This window comes from Mirounga angustirostris, unplaced genomic scaffold (assembly GCF_029215605.1).
Source record: "Mirounga angustirostris isolate CCGP_5_RB_7025 unplaced genomic scaffold, mMirAng1.0.hap1 SCAF_2, whole genome shotgun sequence".
Classification (NCBI taxonomy): Eukaryota; Metazoa; Chordata; class Mammalia; order Carnivora; family Phocidae; genus Mirounga; species Mirounga angustirostris.
Genome location: NW_026991710.1, coordinates 40,614,705 through 40,640,614, shown reverse-complemented (window position 1 = coordinate 40,640,614; position 25,910 = coordinate 40,614,705). Strand labels below are relative to the sequence as shown.

Genomic DNA, 25,910 nt, shown 5'->3' with positions numbered 1-25,910 from the left:
TTACTTGCTAATGGAAACCCAGTTTTGTTTGGGTATTTAGTGCTCATGTGTTTCATGGTCTTCCCCCCACCCCCCGCCCCACCACCCCCATTCCAAAGGGGGCAGTTTGTGAATGTGGCTCAGCCTAAAGCCAGCTGTGTTCCATTCTCCTTGCTCATGACTGGTTTCGAGATAGTGGCACGTGAGGGAAGTCTGTGGGGAGTCTGGCTTCAACATATGAAGGTATAGCCCTTCTTTTGGATGATGTTATATGGGCTCATGATACTTGGAGCTGCTACTGCCATCTTGGGTTGAAGAGAGTGAGTTGGGAATGACTCTCACCTCAAAATTGTCTAAAACTGAACTGATCTCCAGTCCTTCCCTCACCCCATTTTCCCCCTCCATCTTTGCAGTTGCTAAGGCCAAAAATGTTGGCGTTATCCCTAACTTTACCCTTTCACATCCCACATTTTATTTATTGGAAGATCCTACCAGCTCCTCCTGCAAATTATATTTACAATTTTACTGCTTTTTCCTATTTACGCACTGCCATCCTGGTCCGTGCTACTACCGTTTCTTGCCTGGGTTACTGCAACAGAGCAGTGCCTCCCAGGGAATTTCACTGGGGCTCAGCCAGACCTGTGGCCTATGGCAATCCATATTTGACATCACATTCACTTAGGGTACAGGAGAGGAGGGACAGGAAAAACAGCTTACCAGCAGAGGACAAATGTTCTTTTGGGGGGTGTCCTTGTAGCAGTGCAGAGAGAGAACAGCCCGGGGCACCTGGCTGGCTCAGTTGGTAGAGCACGTGACTCTTGATCCCGGGGCTGTGAGTTTAATTTCTACGTGGGGCCTGGAACTTATTTTAAAATAAAAAGTATATATATAAAAAGAAAAAAAAAAGGAACAGCCAGAGCTATTCTCTGTGCTTCTGCTTCCAGGTGAAGCTTAGGTGTGACTAATGAGGCCCACATGAATGGGTATGTAGCTAACGTGACTGAGGAGCACCATGTTCTTCCACAAAAGCCATTATCTTATATGGTATGCACCCATGAGCATAGCTTCTAGGATTCCTACAAGGTATGCGCCCGATTGCGGGAGTCCCCACACTAAGAGCAGCCCAGAGTTACAGCCACTCTCCAGGTATTTATAGTCCCGCTCAGTCCCAAGCAATGTACCAATGGGTCATTTTTACCATAAGCCATGTTGCCTAGTAACACAGCTGACATTCTGTGGTTTCTGACATTCATGGTTTCCTGGGGAACAGAGCTAGAAAGTTAACTGAATCCAAGAGCAATTTCTCCTGCTGAAAGACAAGGGTTTTTCTAACACTTCAGTCACAAAGAGCCTGCCACCGAAAGGTCCCCCACTGCTGGGCTGCTCGCCGTCTGCTCCTTCTCGGCACAGTGGCCAGAGCGCTCCTTTAAAACGTAGGACAATCACGTCCCTCTTCTGCAGACTGTGGTGACTCCCCGGCTCACTTAAAGCACATTTGTCTATAGGCCGTCCTTGAGTTAGTCCCTTATTACCTTTCTGATCCTTTTTTCCCTTACTACTCTTGCCCTTGCTCATCGGCTGTCATCACCTTTGTTCTCGCTCTGATGTGCCAGGCAGGTTTCTGCCTCAGGGCTTTTGTGTGGCTTTTTCCTGTGGCTGGAACACGCTCATTCCTGCTATCCACCTGGCTCACTCTTCCGTTCTTTGTTCACATGTCACCTTTCCAACACGCTGTATTCCATTTAAAAATTGCAACTCCTACCACGCCGAGCGCTTGACAGTCCATGATTCTTTTTTTCTTTTTTATAGCTTCTTTCACCTTTTCATACTCCATAATGATACGTATTGTTTATCGTCTCCCACTGTTAGCATGTAAGCTACAGGAGGGCAGCATTCTTCGTTGACATATTCTTCATTGACCTATCTCAGCTGCCTAGGACAGTGCCTAACACAGAGTTGATGATTAGTAATTTTATTTTTCATATATATTTAACGGTTTTATTTGTCAGAGTGCGAGCGCACAAGCAGGGGGAGCAGCAGAGGGAGAGGGAGAAGCAGCTTCCCCACTGAGCAGGGAGCCCGATGTGGGACTCGATCCCAGGACCCTGGGGTCATGACCTGAGCTGAAGGCAGACACTTAACCGACTGAGCCACCCAGGCACCTCTGTGCATACAGATTTTTTTTTTTTTAAAGATTTTATTTATTTATTTGACAGAGAGAGATAGCGAGAGAGGGAACACAAGCAGGGGGAATGGGAGAGGGAGAAGCAGGCTTCCCGCTAAGCAGGGAACCTGATGCGGGGCTCGATCCCAGAACTCTGGGATCATGACCTGAGCGGAAGGCAGACGCTTGTCGACTCAGCCACCCAGGTGCCCCCTTGCATACAGAATTTTTAACGTGCTTTTGGATTATTTGGTAAATTTCCCCTTTGGGTTAGAGGTTTATGAACGTTTTAGTAGACTTGACACATATAGCCCAATTATTTTCCAGGATCTTGTCAACCATACGGGAATGTATCTTAAAAAAAAAAGCTTGGGGTGATTTAATTGAACTCTTACGATGTTCCCTAGTACTTTTCTAGATACTTGGGTGACAGTAATTTATTTTCTTTATATGTCTGTGGAAAGGAGCTACATACCCAGGATGGAAGTCAAGGAAGATTTCGTAAATAATGGTAGTAGAACCCCCTTTGAGAATCTAATAACTCTGGACCTCTCACTAGAAAATGCTTATAAACACACATATTTTTCGTGCAACTTGTTGTACTGTAAATTGATTTATCACAGGCCACAGAAAACCCATCTTTGCAAAGATTTTGATCTTGTTTTTGTGTTAAATTATTTGCTATATCCAGGAAAAAAAAATCAAATTTTTTATAAACTTTATTTTCAGAAGTTAATTTTAATGGAAAGACCAGTTTATGATAAGTTGAAATTCTGGCATTGTCTTTGATATAGCTATACATATGTTATTTTAAAAAATTTCCAAACAATTTTACTTTTTTGTTTTAATGGCAACCAAAGCTGAAAACCTGTTTTGTAAGATGTGTGGGGACATTTGGAATCAGAGCCAGATCAGATAAGACAAGAGGTTTTTTTTCCCCCCATTAAAAATTAAAAAAAAAATTTTTTTATAGACATTATTCTCTATAAAGACTTTTTAAGAGCAGTTTTAGATTCACAGCAAAATTGAAAGTACATGTTCCCACTGCTCCTATTCATGTGTCCTCTCCCTCATTATCAACATCCCCCATGAGAGTGGTACATGTGTTATAATTGATGAGCCCACATTGTCCCATCATAATTACCACAGTCCCCAGTTTACAGTAGGGTTCACTTTTGGTGTTGTGTATTCTATGGGTTTGGATAAATGTTTAATGATATGTATCCATCCTTGTGTCATGCAGAATATTTTCATTGCCCTATAATCCTTTGTGCTCTGCCTGTTCATTCCTCTTCCTTAAACCCCTGGCAACCAGTGATCTTTTTATTGCCTCCATAGTTTTGCCTTTTCCAGAATGTCATGCAGTTGAAATCATACAGTGTGTAGCTTTTTCAGATTGGCTTCTCTCACTTAGCATTATATATTTAAGGCTCCTATTTCCTGGCTTGATAGCTTATTTCTTTTTAGTGCTGAATGATATTCCATTGTCTGGACGGACCACAGTTTATCCATTCATCTACTCAAGAACATCTTGGTGGCTTCCAAGGTTTGGCAGTCGTGAATAAAGCTGCCTAACACGTATGTTTGCAGGTTTTTGTGTGGACATGTTTTCAAGTCCTGTAAGCACTAAGGAGCACAATTGCTGGGTCATATGGTTAGAGTCTGTTTAGTTTTCTAAGAAACCTCCAAACTGTCTTCCAAAGCAGTGGTTCCATTTTGCATTTCCACCTGCAATGAGTGAGAGTCCTTGTCACTTCACATCCCTTCCAGCATTTGTTGTCAACTGTTCCAGATTTTGGCCATTCTAATAGAAGTCTGGCAACATCTCATTTTAATTTGCATTTCCCTGTTGACATACGATTTGGAGCGTCTTTTCATATGCTTATTTGCAGTATGCATATTTTTGGTTAGGTGTTTGTTAAGGTCTTTGGCCCATTTATTTATTTGAGTGAGAAAGAGTACATGCGTGTGTGCATGTGCATGCAGAGGGGGTGGGGAGGGGAAGGGAGAGAGAATCTCCGTGTGGGGCTTGATCTCTTGACCCTGAGATCATGACCTGAGCCCAAACTAAGAGTCTGACGCTTAACGGACTGAGCCAACCTGGTGTCCCTTTGGCCCATATTTATATCAGATTGTTTTCCTATTCCGGTTAAAGATTTGTGTATTTTAGTTTCGATTAGCAATAATCGTGCCTCGGATAAACCTCATTGGCTATGATACTGCCACTGCACAAAGCTCTTTGTGAATTTTAGATAACAGTCCTTTTTAGGGGTGTGTGTGTGTGCGCGCGCACACGCACACACGCGCATATGCGTGTGTGTTGTAAATTTTTTTTCCCCAGGCTGTGGCTTGTCTTCTCCTTCTCTTGACGTTGTCTTTTGCACAGTAGGTTTTTCATTTTAATTAAGTTAGTTATCAATTATTTCTTTCATGGATTGTGCCTTTGGTATTTAAAAAGTCGTTGCCATACCCCAGGTCATCTAGGTTTTCTCTTTTGTTATTTCCTAGTTTTATAGTTTTGCATTTCACATTCAGGTCCTTGATCCATTTTGAATTAATTTTTGTGAAGGGTTAAAGGTCTGTATCTAGATTCTTGTTCTTTTTTTTTTCATGTGGATGTCCAGTTGTTTCAGCCCATTTGTGGAAAAGACCATCTTTGCTCCATTGTATTGCTTTTGTTCCTTTGTCAAAGATCAGTTTGGCTGTGTTTATGTGGGTCTGTTTTGAGATTCTCTATTCTGCTCCATTGATCTTCCCCAACATTATACTGTCTTGATTATCCTAGGTTTATGTTAAGTCCTGAAGTCGGATATTGTCAGTCTTCTGACTTTGTTCTTTTCCTTCAATATTATGTTGGCTATTCTGAGTCTTTTGCCTCTCTGTATAAACTTTACAGTCAGTTTGTTGATATCTACAAAATAACATACTGGGATTTTGATTGGGATTACATTGAATCTATAGATTAAATTGGGAAGAACTGACATCTTGACAATATTGAGTCTTCCTGTCCATCAACATGGAATATCTCTCCATTTATTTAGTTCTGTGATTTTGTTCACCAGAATTTTATAGTTTTCCTGGTATAGATCGTATACACGTTATGTTAAAATTATACCTAATTATCTCATTTTTGGGTGATACTAATATAATTAGTATTATTTTTAATTTCAAATTGTTTGTCCACTGCTGGTATATAGGAACACAATTGGCTTTTATATATTAACCTTGTATCCTGCAACCTTGCTATAATTGCTTATTAGTTCAGGGTGTGTGTGTATTCTTTTGGGTTTTCTATTTGGTGATCAACATATTATTTGCAAACAAAGACAGTTTTATTTTTTTCTTTCTAATCTGTATATAATTTCTTTTTTTTTTTTTTTTTTAAAGATTTTATTTGTTTATTTGACAGAGAGACACAGTGAGAGAGGAAACACAAGCAGGGGGAGAGGGAGAAGCAGGCTTCCCGCTGAGCAGGGAGCCCGATGCGGGGCTCGATCCCAGGACCCTGAGATCATGTCCTGAGCTGAAGGCAGACGCCTAATGACTGAGGCACCCAGGCGCCCCTATAATTTATTTTCTTATTGCGTAGCTAGGACTTCCAGTACAATGTTGAAAAGGAGTGGTGAGAATGGACATCTTGCCTTGGTCCTGATCTTACTGGAGAAACTTACAGTTTTTTACCATTAAGTATGATATTAGCTGTAGTTTTTTTGTAGATAATCTTTATCAAGTTGAAGCAGTTGCCCTCTATTCCAATTTAATGAGCGTTTTTATCATGAATGGGTGTTGGATTTTGTCAGATGCTTTCCTGTATCCATTGATACGGTCATGTGATTTTTCTTTTTTAGCCTATTAATGTGATAGATTACATTAATTGATTTTCAAATGTCTTTTGATACTGCTGGCCTCATAGAATGAGTTAGTTAGGAAGTATTCCCTCTGCTTCTAATCTCTGAAAGTTATTGTAGAGAATTATTATAGTTCTTCCATAACTGTTTGGGAGAATTCACCAGTGAACACATCTGGGCCTAGTGTTTTCAGTTTCAGAATAATATTTCAATTAATTACTGATTGAATTTTGAAAAATAAGTATAGGGCCATTCAGATTATATTTTCAAAGAATTAGTCCATTTCATCTAGGTTATTAAATTTGTGGGCATATACTTGTTCATAGTATTTATTTTTTTAATGTTCATGGAATCTGTAGTGATGTCCCCTCTTTCATTTTTTTAAAAATTTTATTTATTTATTTGACAGAGACTGAGAGAGCACAAGCAGGGGGAGTGACAGAGGGAGAGGGAGAAGCAGGCTGTCCACTGAACAAGGAGCCTGGTGTGGGCCCGTCCCCGCTTTCATTTTTGATATGAGTAATTTGTGTCCTCTCTCCTGTTTTTCTTAGCCAGCTTTTGGTTTCATTGATTTTTCGCTATTGATTTCATGTTTTCAGTTTCACTGTTTTCTGCTCTAATTCTTATTTCTTTCCTTCTGATTACTTTGAATTTAATTTGCTCTTTTTCTAGTTTTCTAAAGTGGAAACTTAGATTGCTGATTTTAGATTAATATAGATATTTACTACTATAAATTTCCATCTAAGCACTGCTTTTGATACATCCCACAAATTTTAAGAATTTTCATTTTCATTTAGTTCAAAATATTTTAAAATTTCTTTTGAGATTTCTTCTTTGACCATGTATTATTTAGAAGTATGTTCTTTAGGGATGCCTGGGTGGCTCAGTCAGTTAAACATCTGCCCTTGGCTCAGGTTACGATCCCAAGGTCCTGGGATCGAGTCCCACATCAGGCTCCCTGCTCAGTGGGGAGTCTGCTTCTCCCTCTGCCTGCCGCTCCCCCTGCTTGTGCTCTCTCTCTGTCTGACAAATAAATAAAATCTTGGAAAAAAAAAAGTGTATTCTTTAATCTCCCAAGTATTTTGTGATTTTCCAGTTAGCCTTTCTTTTTTTTTTTCCAGACTTATGTATTTGAGAGAGAGAGAGAGAGAGAGAGAGAGAGAGCGGGCATGAGCAGGGGGAGGGGTGGAGGGAGAAGCAGTCTCCCTGCTGAGCCTGGAGCCCTATATGGGGCTCCATCCCAGGACCCCGGGATCATGACCTGAGCTGAAGGCAGAAGCTTAACCAACTGAGCCACCCAGGTGCCCCTCCAGTTATCTTTGTCATTGATTTCTGGTTGAATTCCACCATGAACTGAGAGTAGGCATTGCAGGGTTTTGTTCTTTTAAGTTCGCTAAGTTGTATTTTGTGGGCCAGAATGTGGTCTGTTTTGGTGAATGTTCCATATGAGCTTGGAAAGAATGTGTATTCTGCTCTTGCTGAATGAAGTAGTCTAGGTATGTCAGTTACATCCAGCCGATTGATGGTGTTGTAGAGTTCAGCTATGTCCTTATTGATTTTCTGCCTGCTGAATCTGTTCATTTCTGAAAGAGCAGTGTTGATGTCTTCAACTATAATAGATTCATTTATTTCTCCTTGCAGTTTTAACAGTTTTTGCCTCATGTATTTTGATGTTCTATTGTTAGGCATATATACACTGAGGCTTGTTAGGTCTTGGAGAATTGACCCTTTTGTCATTATGTAATGGTCCTCTTTATCCTTAATAACTTTCCTTGCTTTTAAATCTGCTCTGTATGAAAGTAATATAGCTGTTCCATTTTTATTTTGATTAGTGTTAGCGGGTATATCTTTCACCATGAAGCTACCTTTTTTTTTTTAAAGTAAACTCCACACCCAGTGTGGGGCTTGAACTCATGACCCTGAGATCTAGAATTGAGTGCTCTACTGACTGAGTCAGCCAGGAGCCCCTCCATGCAGTTACTTTTAATCCATACGTGTCTTTACATTTAAAGTGGGTTTCTTGTAGACAGTCTGCCTTGCTTTTTGATTTACTGTGACAGTTCTCTTTTAATTGGTGCATTTAGACAATGTCCAAACTGATTATTGCTGTAGTTGAATTAGTAACTATCATATTTGTTACTGTTTCCTAATTGTGGCCTTGTTTTTTGTTCTCTTTTTTGGATTCTAATCTTTTTCTGCCTTTTATTTATTTATTTATTTATTTTTTTTAAGATTTATTTATTTGGCAGAGAGACACAGTGAGAGAGGGAACACAAGGAGGGGGAGTGGGAGAGGGAGAAGCAGGCTCCCTGCCTAGCAAGGAGCCCGATGCAGGGCTCGATCCCAGGACCTGGGGATCATGACCTGAGCCGAAGGCAGACGCTTAACGACTGAGCCACCCAGACACCCCGCCTTTTATGGTTTTAATTTGAACATTTTATATGATTGTTTTTCTCCTCTCTTAGCTTATTGTACTTCAAAAAATTGTTTTTAGTCATTGCCCTAGAGTTTGCAATATACGTTTACAAGGAATCCAAATCCACTTTCAAATAAGACTATACTATTTCATGGGTAGTGCAATTACCTTATAATAAAATAATCCTAATTCCTCTCACCCTTCCCTTTTTCATTCATTTCATTTATATAAGCATATCGAATACATTGTTGCTAGTACTTTGAACAAACTGTTGTTAGCTCAATTAAGAGTAAGAAAAAGTTTTAATTTTACCTTCCCTTACTCCTTCTTTGATGCTCCTCCTTTCTTTATGTACATTAAGAGGTCTATTGGCAACAAATTACCTTGGTTTTTGTTTGAGAAAGTCTTTATTTCTCCTTCATTTCTAAATGATGATTTTGCAGGGTACAGAATTCTAGATTTTTTTTTTCTGTCAGTATATTAAATATTTTACTTTACTCTCTTCTTGCTTGCATGGTTTCTGAAAGTCAAATGTAATTCTTATATTTGCTTCTCCATAGGTAGGGTGTTTTCTTCCCCCTCTGGCTTCTTTCAGGACTTTTTATTTTTGATTTTTCTGCATTTTGAGTGTGATGTGCCTGGTCGAAGTTTTTTTTTTTTTTTTTGGTGTTTATCCTGCTTGGTGGTCTCTGAGTTTTCTAGATCTGTAGTTTGGTGTCTGACATAAATTTGGAAAAATTCTCCGTCATTATTGTTTCAAATATTTCTTCTGTTCTTCTAGTATTCTTATTATGTATATGTGACCTATTTTGTAGTGTCCTACATTTCTAGGATATTCTATTTTTTTTCCAGTCTTTTTTCTTTTCAGTTTTCTTTTTTTAAAGATTCATTTATTTCAGAGAAAGAGAGCACGAGCACATGCGCAGGGGGAGGGGCAGAGGGAGAGGGAGAGAGAGTCCTAAACAGACTTCTTGGGTGCCTGGCTGGCTCAGTCGGTAGAGCATGCAACTCTTGATGTCAGGGTTGTTAAGTTCGAGCTTCATGTTGGATGTAGAGATTACTTAAAAAAAATAACCTGAACTATTAAGATTTTTATTTTTTCTTACCCTGGCACTGATCTCCATGGAAGTTTCTATTCCATTAATTTATGATTCTCTGTATTTGTCTGTTTCTTCAATTCTGGGAGTAGTGATTTGCCCTATGACTTCACTTTTTTTATGCATCTAAAGTTTTTGCATTTTCAGTTCATCTTTTTACTTTTTGTTAGGATGAAGTGGTAACTTCTAGAGGTATTATTTGCTGAGGTACAATGCTGGGGGCGGTAAAGATTTGGGGGGATGTATTAAAAGCTGAGTTTGAAGTCTTATTTGGTGTCCAAATGGATGATTAAATTTTTGAGGTTCATGCTCGGGAGAGAGAATGGGGCTAGAGATACCATCTATATGCTGACAAATCCCAAGTTTGAATGTAAGATCTTGAGACTGGATAAGTAAGGTCACTTAGAGGTAAATGTCAGTGGACAAGAGGGCAGGGACTGACCCTGTGCTCTCCAATGTTCTGAGGTGGGAAAGAGGCAGAGGAATTGCAGCTCATAAGGAAGAAGAAGAAAACCAGCAGTGTGGCATTTTGCAATCCAGGTGAAGGTCTTTCAAAAAGGAGGGAGAGAAATGTTGCTGTAGAGTCAATTCAGATGAGGCCTGATATTAACCTTTAGATTTCATGAGGGGTGGAGGTCATTAGTGACATTGACAAGCAGTCCTATGGAGTGGAAGGTAAAAAGCCGTGTAGTGGATAGAAGAAAAAATAGGACAAAGAAGGGAAGTGCATAGAGGCAACTATGTGGGTGACTTTTATTATAAAAGGGAGCAAAGAGATGCTGTAGTCACTGACAGGGGTTTTGTGGTCAAGGGAGGTAAATGATCTGGTCACCAATTCCAGTATGTGTGTATATGGGGCTTTCCCATACCACCAAGCAATTCTTAGACCCCTGCTGGGTGTCCTACAATTCATTTCAATTCTGACACTACCTGGAGATATCATCAGATCGTACAATTTAAGGGCTGAGTCCTATAAGACCATCTCCACTCCCTTCTACCCCCAACCCCCAAAGTCACACTTCAGACACCAGTCCAGCTTGTCAACCTGTGCTCCTGGACCTATTGGCTATAGATTAGAGGTTCCAGCAGATTCCTCCTCAGGTTCAATTCATTTGCTGGAGTGGCTCACAGAACTCGAAGAAACATTTTACTTACTAGGTTACTAATTTATTATAAAACTGGGCGACAGCCAGATGGAAGAGATGCATAGGGCAAGCTATGGGGAAAGGGTGAGGAGCTCTCATGCCCTTGAGTGTGCCACTTTCCCCACATCTGCACGTATGCAACACGGAAGCTCTCCAGATCCCGTCCTTTTGTGTTTTTATGGAGGTTTCATTACACCGGCATGATGATTGTGTCTTTGGCCATTGGCGATTGATTCAACCTCCAGCCTCCCCGCTGACACCACGTGAGGGGCTGGGGTGACACTGAAAGTTCCAACCCTCTAATCATAGGTTGGTTCTCCTGGCAACTAGTTCTGATCCTTGGGTGTGGTCCAAAAAGTCACCTCATTAACAACAAAAGACACCTTTAAGGCTGTCATCACTTAGGAAATTGTAAGGGTTTTGGGAGTTCTGTGCCAGAAATGGGACAAAGACCAAATATATATTTCTTATTATAAATCACAATGTCATCGGAGGGCTCTTTTTGTCCTTCCCTTAAGGTGGGGATCATTACAGAATGTTTGTATGCTGATGGGCATGGTCCTTTGGGAAGGGAGAAAAAAGATGTGGATTTTTGTCAGCTTGAAACCAGTATTCTGTTTTAAAAATGGCTTGGAGATTGTTGGTGTTAGGTTGAGTTTTCTCTACCCCACCCTCTTTAGGGAAACTTTATAATTTTATTTTTCTCTTTTGGCTTGCTTAATCTTATTGTGTATCTTGACAGATTTTTATCTTTCACATTTCTGGTAAATAGTGATTATTAGGAAGTTGAACCAATTGTGTATAAAAAATGTAAAAGACATTTAGCGGGGAATGTGTTTCCTAAGACCCATTGTTTACCACAAAAAGGAAACCACTGACTTCGTATTACATCAATGAAGATAAAATTATTTTGTGAACACAGTACTTCTTTTATGAGTAACATTTTTCATACTGTGTGCAAAAGAAATTATTTTATGAAAACAATAAGTTAATGGGAATTGTAGGCTTTGTTACAAGTAGGAATTTATTTAGAGAGCCCTTAAACAATCAGATTTTGCTTCATAACATTTTAAATTCTTCTAATTGTGGAGTTATTTGCTATAATTTAAATTATGAAAAAATATAGTTTAAGCAGCTTAAATGTTAGGTATTTAATTCTTAATTTCTTGAAATAAAAGTTTTAGCTAATTTGAGGGAGAAAATACAGCAATACAGGATGGTAGGAATATTTACTTTCATTCTGAAGTGAAGAAGGAAATCAAATTACTGTTAACTATAGCTAATATTATAGTGAGACTATATTTAAGGTATAAGTAGACCATACATCATAACCTTGTATCTCCCCTTCTATTGTAAACTCATGCTTCGTAGAAGAGTCCTCAGGTAAAGTTTGATAGAAACAACCAAATTTATAGAACATAGGGATGTTATACTAAATTTGGGGTCATTGAGGACAAGCCTCCTTGGACTTCTCAGTTGGAATTTTATCCTCTACCCCGGCCCTCCCTTGCCTCCCACCTCCCATCCCTGCTGGGCAGAAATATCTCTAAATATATCTTTAGCAGCAATAAGGTCTCCCAAATTCTGAGTATCTAAGAAATGTACCTGTGGAAAAGCATCTCAGAAAAGCCAGAGATTGTAAGATGTTTGGATTTTAAACTATGTTGTATAATAGACACAACTTTGTTATATAACTGTGACCCTTGCGCTAGTGTGGTGATTTCCAACTTTATTTGGTCTACATATAATTTGCACATAAGGAGATAAATATATATGTGGATATATGTCAGATAGTAATAACTTCTATGATAAAAACAAAGTGGAAATAGGAAAGTAACATAGGAGGCCTACCTAATACTGCATGGTCTCCTGAGCCTTCTTTTTCTTTTACCAATTGGGAATAATAATAACCCTACCTCCTCAGGGTCGTGTGGACTTAATTGCGAAATGCACCTAGCAGAATGCCTGGTATCATACCAGATTATCCACTATGTGTTTTCCTTTTCCCTTTCTTTTTGTAGTTTGAGTCCTCTAAATCTCCAGGGTACAGAGAATGTGTAAACCATGAGTTTAAACTAGAATGTGTTTAAACATGTCCTTTGTGTGGTTTTGAAGTTCTTGTTGAAAAGGTAAATGATAAGATGAATGAACCTTGAGGATATCATGCTTAGTGAAATAAGCCAGTCACAAAGGACAAATCCTGTGTGATCCCACTCCAGTGAGGTCCCCAGAGTAGACTCCTAGACAGAGAAAGTAGAATGCTTGTAACCAGGGGCTGGGGAGAGGGAATGGGGAGTTAGTGTTTAATGGTCACAGAGTTTCAATTTTGCAAGATGGAAAGAGTTCTGGAGATGGATGAATGGTGGTGATGTTTGTGTAACAGTGTGGATGTACGTTAATGTTACTGAACTGCACACTTAAAAATGGTTAAGATGGTAAATTATATGTTAGGTGTATTTCACCACAATTTTTTAAAAAAACAAATGATGAAACTACTGTTTTTGTATGCCTTGCATTTCGTATTTTTGGTAGATATTACTGAATCAAGTTGTCTCCCCCACTTTTTATTGAGATATAATTGACATACAACACTAAGTTTAAGGCGTGCAGCATAATGACTTGACATATACTGTGAAATGATTATGAATCAAGTTGCTCTTGACTAAATACTAAGGTAGTGGGTTACTGTTCTTACACCATGAATCTGTATGAGATTCCCATCCATTGAAAACTATTGATTATCAGAAATTTTCATCATCTTAACTTTCAGAGGTATCAAACCTTGAACTATTGTTTTTAGGGCAAAGAGTGTAGTATGGCTGGAAAATACAATTTTTTCAAATTTTCAATTTGAAAAATATTTATAGAGCACTTATTCTGTTGAGTGAATAACAGTAACCACATTTGTTGAGTGATCTATGCTGGCTCTTAGTTTATACTTAATAATACTTATTCTAGTTGTAGCACTTTATGATCTTTATAAAATAGTCCTTGAAGGTGTGACGGTTGAGAAATCCAGTGCTCGAGTTGGATAAGTGATTTTCTACTTTAGAAATGATTTTAGAGGAATTTCAGTGCATCGAAACAAAGAGTGGACATTCTAGATGGAAAAAGAATGTGGGTGTAGGAATGGGATATGTTTGCATGGAGCAGAGTTCAGCCTGACTGTAGTCTAGAGAATATTAGGGAGATGTGCTAGCAGTTGACTTTCTGCCATTAGGATCTTGACTTTGAGGCTAATAAATTTCTGGACTTTATTCTGTAGGAATTAGGAGTACCACTGTATATTACCAAGCCAGAGAATTTTGTGATCAGAGTTGTGCATTTGGCAGCAATCTCTGAGGTGCATTGGAGTAGTGAGAGAGGGGAGGTCAGATGCAAGTTAGAATGGGCACTTAGAATTCTTTTGAAGTCATTAGGAAGAGTATTTTAGTATTTAGTATTGGAGTCAGAGTGCAAGTGATTGGAAATCGAGGATAAGTTGATAGGTGAGAAAGAAGAGGCACAAATGCGTGCTAGGAGGAAATCAAGAGGAGTCTATGGTGCATGAATGTAAGTGAGAAAATTTTTTTTTTTGCTTAATGGTCATCTGAATATATAGGTCAGATGTAAGTGTAACTTTGAAAAGGGAGGATTTGGAGAACCTAAGAGCATAGGAAGAGGGATTTCAGCACCCTTGAATTGAATTTGAAGAGTTTACATTGGGCATCCTCTTTTAGTTTAAGAGACAAGTTATCTGTAGAGTTCAAGACTGTGGTGGGCCTGGGAGCTTAAAGAGTAGAAAAGTTTCAGCGTCTCTAAGACAGAACTCAGTAGGGTCAACCGTCACTCTTTAGAGCGTGAGATAGATTGGTAGGAATAGTGGTGTACTTTGTCAGTTTTTTATACAAACTACTTGTATAGAGTAAACTTTCTTATACAATATTGGTTGTATAATCAACCGGTAGTTGGGTTGGTTACACAGAAAATTTGTTTAAAGTGAGGAATCATTAGAAAGATACATACCTTAAATATTTTATAATTGAAAAGTATAAAATGCTTATACATCATCAATCATTTGTATAACTCAGGCCTTCTCTTTAGGATATTTTTTAAGGAACTTGGCTTTTTCAAATCATACAGCTTAATTTTCAGAGACCCAGCATTTTCTTTGCATTCATATTTTTGATGTAGTATTTAAGTTACATAATTATTGCAAATACAATTGGCATAAACAGATTTTGGGGCAGATATAGTTTACTCTTGGTAAGCATGCAGCTCAATTGTTAGGGAAAAAATAAGACGGTGTAACACAGAGGATTCCCTGCCTCCCCCAAGAGGAAATTGAAACTTGAAAGTTCTGGTTCATTTATGGTTTAAGATTAGCAAGAGTCCTGGGTGCCTGGGTGGCTCAGTTGGTTAAGCGACTGCCTTCGGCTCAGGTCATGATCCTGGAGTCCCGGGATCGAGTCCCACATCGGGCTCCCTGCTCAGCAGGGAGTCTGCCTCTCTCTCTGACCTTCCCCCCTCTCATGTTCTCTATCTCATTCCCTCTCTCAAATAAATAAATAAATAAAATCTTAAAAAAAAAAAAAAAAAAAGATTAGCAAGAGTCCTGTTTTATCTTGAATCCAGTGCCTTTCCCATTATATAGTGTTGGAAGGTGATAAGGAATAATATGGGGAATACTGGTTAGTGGTGAAGAAGCTACAGACTACATATATATTTTTTTAATATAGCAGCTTCATTAAGATATAATTCACATACCATGCAAATCACCGAAGTGTACAATATTCACAAAATTGTGCAGCCATCACCACAGTTGATTTTAGAACATCTTCAGCATCCCCAAAAGAAACACTGTACCGATTAGCAGTCATTCCTCCTCTCCCCCCACCCGCCCTAGTCAACCACTAGTCTATTTTCTCTGTATGTAGATTTGTCTATTCTAGGCACTTCATATAAATAGTATCACGTAATATGCGGCCTATGTGGCCTTTTGTGATTAGTTTCTTTTACTTAGCATAATGTTTTTAAGATTCATCTATTTTGTAGCGTGTATCAGTACTTCATTCTTGTTTGAGGCAGAAATATTCCATTGGATGGGATATACCACATTTTATTCATTCATCAGTTGATGACATTTGTATTTCTGCCTTTTGGTTATTACAAATAACCCTACTATGAACATTTATATACATATTTTTGCAGGTATATATCTTATTATTTCTCTTGGTATATAACCAGTAGTGGATTGCTGGGTCATGTGTAACTGGTTGTTTCCTGTATTTCACTTTTACAAATAATCCCACAACAGTCCTGCTGTATGCTTGATTTTGTGAGTGTACAAGTATATCTGTAGGAGAATGTCCCAGAAATAGGATTGTTGGGTCAAAGGATAAAGACATTCTTAATTTTGTAGATATTGACATTATCACCAGCAACAGAAAGTGCTTATTTCTTAGGGTACTTTGGGGTGTACCTTTTGAAATAAAGGCAGTTCTAGGGTTATTACCCCAAGTCCCATAAGGTATATGTCCTCAAGTACTAGGGAAGCACTCTTATGATTGCTCTTGTGTCATTAAGGAACAGTTAATTATGTTTAGATGGTAAGGAAATTTATAATACATTTGAGAAAGATGTTGTGGGTGGCAAAAAAAATCTTTAAATCCTTCAAAAGACTAATTCTCATTTTGTTTTCTCTCTCCAGATAGTCTTTCCCTTTGTAGTTGAGATTTTTATGCAAGAAAGTTCTTCTTGTCTAGATTCTCAGTGATAAAAACTAATTTCAATAATGATATTCTATGAAAACTGCTAAAATGTTACAACTTCTGTTTTAAACATGGGTATTACTAATAACCATATTTCTTTCTTTTCTCTCATTTTTTGTCTTCCAGCCTTTAACATCCCATATTCTGCTTTGTACATGGTGAATCACTACTGCTTTGTACCAGCGAGCCCACTCGTGTGCCTATAAAGTACAAGCTCCACACTGAAAAAGCTTCTAGATGGATCCTTTCCCAAATTGGTGTCTTTTCTACAAACCCTGTGCCTCAACAACCTGTTCTAAGTGGTAAGGATATGTACGTTTTATTTTTTCTATTTATTTATTTATTTTATTTATGTATTTATTTTTTTAAAGATTTTACTTATTTATTTGACAGAGAGAGACACAATGAGAGAGGGAACGCAAGCAGGGGGTGGTGGGAGAGGGAGAAGCAGGCTTCCTGCAGAGCAGGGAGCCCGATGCGGGGCTCAATCCCAAGACCCTGGGATCATGACCTGAGCCGAAGGCAGACGCTTAACGACTGAGCCACCCAGGCGCCCCCTTTTCTATTTATTTTTTTAAAAAAAGATTTTATTTATTTGAGAGAGAGACAGAGCACGAGGGGGAGGAGGGGCAGAGGGAGAGGGACAAGGGGACTCCCCGCTGAGCACTGAGCCTGACTCGGGACTCCATCCCTGGGCCCTGAGATCATGACCCGAGCTGAAACCAAGAGCCAGACACTAAACGGACTGAGCCACCCGGGCACCCCAAGGATATGTACTTTTTAACAGAATAATAGAACTTTGTGAAAACAATTTTTTTTTGTGGGGGGGGATTGCCTTCCCCTTTATTGTGCCTTCTCTTCTCACAGATGAGTAATACCTGCATTTTTTTTTTTTTTGCTAATTTTTAAAAATCACATCTAAAAATAGCAACATCAGATTTTTGGAGGCTTCAAAACATTCTTTCCATATGAGATTCTAGGTCCAGTATAATATCTGATATTTATAAAGAATATAAAAATATATAAACAACTGTGTGTATACGTTATGTACTCTATATGTACTCCATTAATCCCTTATTGGAAGGTTGGGTAGTTCATCCCGTTACTGTCTTTTCCTATCTATTTAGGTACGTGGAGTCCACTGGGTCAAGAACATTGTCTTAATTCCTATTGATGTACATTATGTAGTTACATATTTATGGAGATGATAAGAGAGGTGTGTGATGCCGACTCTTCTTTTTTTAGCCTGGCACTATGTGTGCCTTTTCATATTCTAACAGTTTTTGGAAGCATAGATGCTAGTTAGCCAACATGGTTTTTGAATGTCCCTGAGATTTACTCAATACATTTTTGGCCGGGTGGGGGTGGGGTGGGGCAGAGGCATAAAATTGAGCAGAACCAGTTGCTGTTATAGGAGACGTTTAAAAGAAAATTATTGAAGTAGGCTTATTTTGAGTGTTAGTCAACAAATATTTACCAAATGCCTGCTCTTGATGCATGGAAATATATAATGACATTTAGCACTGTAGAGAAGTCACCAAATGGAACCATGGTGTTAGGTGAGGATGCAAGGTAGGGAGGTTGAGTGCAGAATGGGGTACGTTTTAGCCCTAGTTCTAATCATTAATTGCATTGTGTTTTTGAATGCAAGTTAATTAGCCTTAGTAGAGCTCAGTTTTCTCATCTATGAAATGAGTGAATTAAACTAAATGATTTATAAGGTGTTTTGGTGCTTTCATACATCTAACACTTTTATGATTGTAATGAACAAATTGGTAGATTGTTGGTTTTTTGAGGATACCTTTCTTCTGTAACCCCTTTGATAGATTTTTAGACTATATTCTTTGAATTACGGAGTTCCAATAAGGCTTCCACTAACCGAACATTTTTCAATTAATCGTTTTGTTTTGATGTCTTTTATTTCTCTCCACATTTTAATTCTTCTCTTGACCTCTGGAATTTTCCATTATTTGACTCCGATACTCCCTTTCTGTCTCTTGTATCATGTTGGTGGCTCTCATCATGCTTCTTTGTCTGCCTAGCCTCCATCATTTTCACCTTACTAATTTTCCAGGATCACTACATCTTAGACCAGAGCTTCCGGTCCTGGGCCCCTTACACATACAGATAACCTTTTGAAATAAGCTTGGGAGAAGGGTGTGATTCTTTGGCAGGTAGTTGAAACCAGTTAGTTAACCAGCATTAGTTCACTGGGACTGGAGCCCCAAAATTCTACATACTGCTCACACCCCACCCCTTCTTACCTTAGGCTTCACCATCACCTGGAACACTTCTGTTTCTGAGGTTTTGGAAAGTTTCCTGTCATGATCATTACCCTCTGTCACATCCCACTTCTCAAATCTGTTCTTAGTCTTTATTATGACTTGCAGTTTCTTGGCATTTTTTTGTTTTTCTAACCAAGTGAGCTATTTCCTAGCCTCATTAGCTTTCCTCTTACCCAAACTCCATGATCATTCTTGCATCTTATATTCTCTTGCCTTTTAAAAATTCTGAGTAACTGCCTTACCAAATCTCAAACCTAAGTTCCTTTGCCATATATATCCTTTCCTCCCTAGTTCTAGATGCTTGATATAGTTGGAAAAGGACACATGACTAAGTTTGGATCTACTCAGCAATCATTTACTTGATCCCTGAACTGGTTCTTTTCAAAGTTGGCTTCTTATCATTCCTTTGAAAGATCCATACCTTGTCACAGTCCAGTTGCTTTTTGGGGTGATCTAACACACTTTTCTGACCTATTCTTCTTTTTACTTCAGATTTTTTTTGGTGTCTGAATAAGAAATGTTTGCTTTATTTTTAATTTTTATTATGGAAAATTTAAAATTTATATAAAAATAGACTATTGTAATGAACCCCCTTGTATTCATCACTCAGGTTTAATAATTATCAAATCATTGCCAAATTGTTTGTCTATCTCCCACCGACTTCTCTCCCACTCCTGTATCATTTTAAAGCAAATCCTAGACATCATATAATTTATTTTATTTCAGTATGTATTCTTAAAGTAGCAGATCTTCTTTTAAAAAATACAACTACAAGGGGCGCCTGGGTGGCTCAGTCGTTAAGCATTTGCCTTCGGCTCAGGTCATGATCCCAGGGTCCTGGCATCGAGCCCCGCATTGGGCTCCTTGCTTGCCAGGAGGCCTGCTTCTCCCTCTCCCACTCCCCCTGCTTGTGTTCCTGCTCTCGCTGTCTCTCTCTCTGTCAAATAAATAAAATCTTAAAAAAAAAAAAAATACAACTACAATACCATTATCACCTTTAAAAAACAGCAACAATCCCAATGTAATAAAATATCCAGTTGGTGGTAATTTTGATTCTTTTATACATTTTTAAAGCAGTTGACTTGATTGAATCCGCATCTAGATAAGCCCTCCCTTCATTGCAATTTTAATTTTTCTCCTAAGGTTGTCCTTGTACTTAAAATTTATTTGTTGACAAATTGGGTCTTTGTCCCATAGATGTGGATGCTCCTGATTACATTCCTGTGAAGTGATTGAACATACTCCTCTGTCCTTTGTATTTCTTATTAGTTGGTACTTGGATCTAGAGACTTACTCAGATTCAGGTTCACTTTCTTTTGGCAAGTCTGTGTGTTTTGGCAAGTGTCTGGTGCACACAGCTTTTAGTTCTCCCTCTTCTAATGTTGATTAGTTGACATTTGTGCTCAATGCTTCAGATCAGGGGATGGCAAACTTTCGCTGTAAGGGGCCTGATAGTGTGTATTTTACCCACTGTGGGCCATCTGGTTTCCTCTGATGCAACTACCAACTTTGTCCTTGAAATGGGAAAGCAGCCATAGATAAAATGTAAATGAATGAGTGTAGCTGTGTTTTAATAAAACTTTATTTACAAAAACAGGTGATGGACTCCCTGCTTTAGGTCTATTAAATAATTAGGGGTTGCAAGATAGTGATGTGTAGTATTATAGCTTTACTGTTCATTTATCATGTGAAATCGTCTATAAAGAGAAACTGTTCCTCATATACTATTTGTTACCTACTTGTATAGTTTGTATAGGAAAGGTTGGGGAAAAGCTTGATAGTTTCCCCTGGCTTACCAGTTTCAAAACAATGAGTTGTTTATATCAGCCTTCTGCAGTAGTGATCAGTTAGGGTTGCCCCTTCTCCCCTAGACTCATTAAGGACTCTTAGATTTAAACGTAATGCATTATTTTTATTGATGCTTAAATTATTTAAACTTTGGTCAGTCGGAGCCTTTTAAAGTTGCTTACTGAGTTATTTTGACATGGCTCTAGTAGTTTTTGATAGCTTCTTGATTATCTGGTATGACAAGGAGTTCCAGGTACATCATGTACATTTCCTCCCTATGCCTGGTATCCCTGGACCCGAGGGACCCCGATTCCTTTACTGGGGAATAGGATTTTAAGACTATACTCTGGGCTCTAGGGGTTCTCATTTCTAATGGATTGATCATTGTTTCTAGGTATTTTCAGTAGTCAAAATTAGGGGAGAATTTTTTTTTTAAGATAGAGAACCTCATGAGTTCATACTGATACTTCCAATTCTGTTTCAGCTCTATAAGAGTTTTGCTCAATCTTTTTTTATTTTATATCTATCTTTCTCAGCTAGGAATCCTGGTTCCCAGTGACACCAGGAATAATACCATTAGAACATTTCATAATTCCTCATTTTGAGTACCTCTGTATGTTATACACACAGAAGTCTTAGAATAGCAGTACCAGTGTTAAAATTTTCTGTCTTCTTTTGCTCAACATTTTGTCTGTGAGATTTACCAATGTTGTGTGAAATAGTAGTTTGTCTTTTTCATAGCTGTGTAGTATTCCATTTGTGTGAAATGCCACAATCTATCTGTTCTCCAGTTGTGGATATTTGAGTTGCTTTTAGTTTGGGATAATTATGAATAAAGTTGCTGTGAACATTCTTGTACATGTCTTTTGGTGGATATAGGTGCTTTTTTTCTTGGATATGTACCCAGCAATGGAATTTGTAATTCTTTTTTGATATGGGGCACATTCCCTTAGGAATGTTTAGTCAAAGTACTGTGTGTATTAGTTATCTATTGCTGTGTAACAAATCACCCCAAAACTTAGTGGCTTAGCACAGCAAACCTTATCTCAGTTGCTGTGGGTCATTTTCTGTAGGGTGCAGCATAACTCGGTGCCTCTAGCTCAGGGTCTCTCATAAAGCTGCAATCTCAGTGTCAGCTGGGGCTGCATTCATCCCAAGACTCAGTTGGAGGGGGCACAAAGGAGCCCTTGGGGGTGCTTTCAAGCACAGTCAGGTCATTATTGGCAGGTCTCAAATCCTTTCTAGCTGTTGGCCAGAAACGAGTTCCTTGGGCTTCTCCCCAGGGCACTTAATAACAGGGCAGCAGCTGGTTGTTAGGTTGGAACAAAGGAGAAAGGATGTCCAAAATGGAAGCCATGGCCTTTTCAAAACCTGTTCTTAGAGTGACAGCCCATCACATATTCTGCATTCTTTTAAAAAAAAAATGTGTTGTGTTAAAAAAATATATATACAGAATATATAACATGAAATATACCATGTTAACCATTTTTGAGTGTATAGTTCATTTGCATTAAGTACATGCACATTGTTGTATAATCACCACCACCATCCATCTCCAGAACTTTTTCTGTCTTTCCAAACCACAACTCTAGACCCATTAAGTATTATTAACTCCCCATCTCCCTTTTGCCTCAGCCCCTGGCAACCACTATTCTACTTTCTGTCTCTGAATTTGACTACTCTGGGTCCTTTGTAATTAGCATCATATGGTATTGGTCCTTTTGTGACTTATTTCACCTTAGCAGAATGTCTTCAAGGTTTCATCTGTGTGCACGTGTCAGAATTTCATTCCTTCTTTTAGGCTGAATAATATTCCATTGTATGTATATACTGTGTTTTATTTATCCATGCATTTATTGATGGACATTTGTTTCCTCCTTTTGGCTATTGTGAATAAATGCTGCTGTGAACATGGGTGTTCTGCTGCATTCTATTCTTAGAAACAAGTCTCTAAATACAGTACCTACTAAAGAGGAGGTAATTACCTAAGGGTGTGAATACCAGGAAGTGTGGGGGTCTTGGGTCCCCTCTCAGAGGTTGCCTACCATACTGTTTAAATGGGTCTTAATAATTGTTCTCGGTACAGCTATGCCACCAACTGGATATACATTTAAGTTTATATATTTTAATTTTGATACTTAGTAATTGTTCTAAAATGTAATTTTGTTTTATAATCCTGTATAACAGCTTCATGTTTCCAAAGTCAAATCTGCAAAACAAGATTTATTCAAAGGAGTCCGATTTCCATCTCTGGTTTCTCTATTTTCCCTTCTAAGTACTTGCATTCTAAAAACTTGTTCTTCCATTCTGTTTTTTTTTTTTAAATATAAGCACAATATATATTAATATTCTTCCTTTCTCACATAGAATGCTGTATGCCTTACTTTTTTCACTTAATAGCTCCTGGAGATCCCTTCTTAGTAGTAAATTACTTATTCCTTTTATAGCTTCATTGAGTGAATAGACCATAGTTCATTTAGCCAGTTCCTAATTGGTGGGCATTTGAATTGTTTCTAATTTCTTGTTCATAGTACTGCTATAAATGGCCTTGTGCATATACATGTCTTTTTATATTTTGCCATTGTATATTTGGGACAGATTCCTAGATGTGGAATTGCAGGGTCAAGGGGTAAATGAGTATGCAGTCTTACTAGATATTGCCGGGTTTATCCTCATGTCTCTCTCTCTCTCTGTTCCCATCAGTAATGTGTGAGAGTGCCTATTTGTCTATACGTAACTTTGGCATCCGAGTGTGTTGTCAAATTTTTGTTTTTTTGCTGAATGGAATAGCCTTGTTGTTAATTTCCATCTCCTTATGAGTGAAATTGAGTATCTTTTTTTTTTTTTTTTTAAGGTATTATTTATTTGACAGCACAAGAGAGCACAAGAAGCGGGGGCAGCAGAGGGAGAGGGAGAGGGAAAAGCACGCTTCCCGCTGAGCAGGGAGCCTGATGCGGGGCTCGATCCCAGGACCCTGGGATCATGACCTGAGCCAAAGGCAGACATTAACCAACTGAGCCACCCAGGCGCCCCTGAATATCTTTTTTTAACTTTTAAAATTTCTTTATCTTTAGACACTTAAGTTAATGAATTTTTAAAGATAATATTACACCAAATTTACATTGAGGTACATATTGGGCTGAATATATTTTAATATGGTTAGGGCACATGTGCTTTTCTTTTTCTGTTAACTGTCTTTTTTTTTTTTTTTAGCCTCATTTTCTCTAGGTTTGTTGATATTTTCTACTTTATAAGCCTTTTACATATTAGGAATATCTATTTTTTTTTAATTTTATTTATTTATTTGAGTGAGAGAGAATGAGAGATAGCATGAGAGGGAAGAGGGTCAGAGGGAGAAGCAGACTCCCTGCTGAGCAGGGAGCCCGATGTGGGACTCGATCCAGGGACTCCAGGATCATGACCTGAGCCGAAGGCAGTCGCTTAACTGACTGAGCCACCCAGGCGCCCAGGAATATCCGTCTTTTTGTCTGTTTTCTTCTTCCTGGCAGTTAGATAGAAGTTCTTCTGATCTGCTTGCTTTATTTTGCTTCTCCTTTTCCAATGTTACATTTATTCTTCACTGTTTGGTGATTCCACATGTACAGCTCAGACCTAATCCCTTCAACTCAACATTCCCTAGATAGAATTCCACTTTATCCCCAAACTTGATGTTCCTGTGTTCCCTTTATTAGGTAATGGCATTATCATTTTCCCAGCAGAGCACCTGAAGTGATCTTTTCTGGTGTATTTATCATTGAGCAGGTGTTCATTAAGCCCCTGCCAGGTGCCAACTATGGGTACAGACACTAGGGAACAAATAGTCATAGTCCTGCCTCTCAGGGAATAGTCGGGGGAGGGGGGGGTGTTAATCAAATATAAACACAAACCCGTGTCTACATTTGTGGTTCATATTTCAAGAGAGAATTTAAAGGTTGGGGCATGTGACTAGATTGGAGGGGTTAGGAGGGTAGCTTCTTTGAGAGAGAGACATTTAAACTGAGATTGGAAGGCCAGTTAGGGTTCACCTGGTGGAAAACACTGAGGTGCCAGTTTCCAGATATAGGAAGCAGTGCATGAGGGTCCTGAGGCAGGGAAGAAGTTGAACTTCTAGAAAATGAAAAGGCCCGCTTGACTGGCATGGAGGGAGGAGGAGTGGAGGGCCTTGAGATGCAATATGGTTTACTTTGTAAAACAATCACTCTGGCTGGGGTGGGGGAATGCTTGGGAAGGGATCTTGCAAGTTGGTGAGGAGGCTGTAGTAGTATTTGTGAAGAGTGTTGGTCTCTCAAAGTGAAATTCTTTGAGTTCTACTTCAGTGCTTTGTCCATGCCTTCCACAGGCTTTGTTCGGGAAGTTCTCTCTTGACTACTCCAGTAGGTTTTTACAAACTGGTCCTGCTCTTTCAGTCTTTCTTCCTATCTGCTTCAGAAGGTAACTTTTAGAAATCACAGGTCTGTTCATGTCACTTCCTTTCTCAAAAACTTGTGGCAGCTCCCTGTGTTGGTTAATTTTCTGTGTCAACTTGACTGGCCTAAAGGATGCCCAGAGAGCTGGTAAACAGGATTTCTGGGTGTGTCTGTGAGGGTGTTTCCAGAAGAGATTAGCATTTAAGTCAGTAGACTAAGTAAAGAAGATCCACCCTCACCGCTGTGGGTGGGCATCACCAGTCCTCCCAGGATCCAAACAGAACAAAAAAGCAGAGAAAGGGTGAATTTGTTCGAGCTCCTTATGCTGGGAATTCCATCTTCTGCTGCCCTCAGACATTTGAGCTTTAGGTTCTTGGGCCTTTGGAGTCTGGGACTTACACACAGAGCAACCCCCTGCCCTCCTGACCGCCCCCTGACCTTTGGCCTCAGATGAGAGTTATGAGAGTTATATCATTGACCTCTCTGGGTCTCAATTCCTCGTGGAACTCCTACTGAATTACACCACTGGCTTTCATGGTTCTCCAGTTTGCAGATGGCACATCATGGGACTTCTCCATAATCACTTGAGCTAATTCCCACAGCAAATCTCTTATATATCTCTCTATATATCCTATTGGTTCTGTTTCTCTGTAGTCTCTGAACCCTGACTAATACACTCCCTCATTGTGGAAAAATGAAAGCCCACCTGAAATTGGAGGCTCTATCATTTTCTTTAAGCTTCCAAGTGAGACTGCTTTCCTTTAGACAACCAAACTGATATGTTTCTACCTCTTTTCTTTAGCTCATGCTCATCTTCTGTCATGACATCTCTGCTTCTGGAACCCTATCTTCTCTCTCTTTTCCCTAAAGGCTCTCCTCAGATCCTAACTATTCCCCAGTCCTCCTTAAATCTCCTCAGTCAGGTTGACTTTTTTTTTTTAAAAGATTTTATTTATTCATTTCAGACACAGAGATAGAGAGAGAGAGAGCATGAGCAGGGGGAGAGGCAGAGGGAGAGGAAGAAGCGGGCTC

General features: G+C 38.9%; 1 protein-coding gene and 1 pseudogene across 8 annotated transcripts in view; one reads left to right on the top strand and one right to left on the bottom strand.

The window, feature by feature from the left end:
* FRYL (FRY like transcription coactivator) overlaps positions 1–25,910 on the top strand; it is a 259,892-nt gene that overhangs the window by 20,892 nt on the left and 213,090 nt on the right. For 7 of the 8 annotated variants that reach the window (XM_064584457.1, XM_064584461.1, XM_064584460.1 and 4 more), the window contains exon 2: positions 16,526–16,701. The gene's annotated coding sequence lies outside the window, so the exon portion shown is untranslated. Of the gene's footprint in view, positions 1–16,525; positions 16,712–25,910 lie in introns of all 8 variants that reach the window. The other variant, XM_064584455.1, reaches the window with a different exon arrangement.
* Positions 4,249–4,380, bottom strand: LOC123840576 (U4 spliceosomal RNA; annotated as a pseudogene).